We start from the raw sequence: 1,899 nt of genomic DNA, 5'->3' as shown, positions 1-1,899 counted from the left end.
AGAGAGAGAGAGAGAGAGAGAGAGAGAGAGAGAGAGAGAGAGAGAGAGAGAGAAAGAAAGAATAAGACAAAAACAGGTTTCTAAACAGTTTCCGTCTATCAAATTTCAAGATATTGATAAAATGCCGTGCAACGCGACTGAATCCGGAACCACGAGGTTTCAAAGCAGACTTCCTAACCATACAATGAAACCTGCGTCGTAGACTGATATAAGTTAAGTGAATTTCTATTAAGCAGAAATTGAAATCGGGTCTCATATTTTCTCACTGGGGGCTGTGAATGATCGCTACAATAGTGACATAAACAATCGCAATTTCATAATCAAAACAACCTCATCCTATTATTGGTACTTATTTCATTGAAACTAATGATTTTAGAAACACGTGATTGTACTGGAGATTGCAATTCAAGGGAGAGAATCGTATCTCGGTTTACTTTTTTGTTATGCTGAGAAATCTATATCAACGAGTGAAGAAGGACATACATATATTTCTATATAATTCATTTTTTTCTTCTTTTCCATGAGACAAGGTCTTTAAAGTTACTTGTAGCCATGGATAGCACTATTTCGCCTCCATTTTGAACCCATCAGCAGGACGAGAAAATGATGCCTATCATTCAATTAGAATTGTTGTTATGGTTGCAAATTCATCTATCTTCCATAACCAAACCTCCCACAGATCATACTTTAACATCTTAAGTAAAAGGACACATTAGACAATGTTTTTACATGTCCATATTATCAAAGACTTGAGGATTATAACTCTAATGCTTTTCTTAATCTTTCCAAAGATGATTGTTGCTTATTCTGTAGCTGGAGTATCTGCAGGATTTTATTTTAACCAGTGATACACAGAAGTGGTTAATTACTGTCTTTTACGAAGGATTTACTCTCAGCATTGCAGGTAAACTAAACACAAATTTATTATACAAGTCTCTTAGCAGTGGTCTGTATCAATCGATGATACATATTTACGAATAAGTGCAGTGGGTCATCGCCTCAGACAATCAGCCGTTTGACGCAGTCTCTATATGACAATACATATGTTGTTGAGAAAACTACCCACATCGAGATCTTATAGAAATACATGTTACATAAAAAAGACTCATTTATTTTCAGTGCTAAACAAATAAACAAAATGTCCTTAATTTTTTCGGGGCCATATTTCAAGTGAAACAGTCTTCCCATATTTAAATTCATTTCAAAAACTAGTCAAATATTTAAGAGGATTTAGTAAAATTAAAAGAAAGAAAATGTTCAATATTTAGGTGGTGCAGAGGGGCGAGCTGGCAGAATCATTAGCACGCCAGACAAACTGCTTAGCGGCATTTCATCCGTCTTTACGTTCTGTATTAAAATTCCGCCGAGCTCGACTTTGCTTTCATATTTTCAAGGTCGATAAAATAAGAACCAGTTGAGCACTGAAGTTGATGTAATGGACTGGCCCATACTTCGAGACTGTTGGCATTGTGCCAAAATTTGAAATTATTGTTTAGGTGGTACTTAAGGTGGTGAGCTGGCGGAATCATTACCACGCCAAACAATATGCTTAGCTGCATTTTGTCCGTCTTTACGTTCTGAGGTTCTGAGTTCAAATTCTGCCGAGCTCGACTTTCTCTTTCATCCTTTCAGTGGGGTCGATGTAATTGACTTACTCCTCCCTGGAATTGCTAGCCTTGTTCAAATATCTGGAATCATTATTTAGGTTGTGTTTTAAATGCCTTAATTCGGTGGGTCAATTCCTAATAGAGTCGTAGGGGAACTATCGTGAACTGGGTATTTTTAAGCCTAGCAGAGTCCAACCTCTCTAGAACTGATTTCTTTCAGAGAGAGAGACGGAGGGAGAAAGAGAAAGAGAGAGAGAGAGAGAGAGAGAGAGAGAGAGAGAGAGAGAGAGAG

General features: G+C 37.2%; 1 protein-coding gene across 1 annotated transcript in view; it reads right to left on the bottom strand.

Moving 5' to 3' along the window:
- Positions 1-1,899, bottom strand: part of LOC106875600 (aminopeptidase N-like) — a 219,321-nt gene that overhangs the window by 75,362 nt on the left and 142,060 nt on the right. The gene's annotated exons all lie outside the window — the stretch shown is intronic.

Source organism: Octopus bimaculoides, chromosome 18 (genome assembly GCF_001194135.2).
Source record: "Octopus bimaculoides isolate UCB-OBI-ISO-001 chromosome 18, ASM119413v2, whole genome shotgun sequence".
Lineage (NCBI taxonomy): Eukaryota > Metazoa > Mollusca > Cephalopoda > Octopoda > Octopodidae > Octopus > Octopus bimaculoides.
This window is presented reverse-complemented; position numbering and strand designations above follow the sequence as displayed.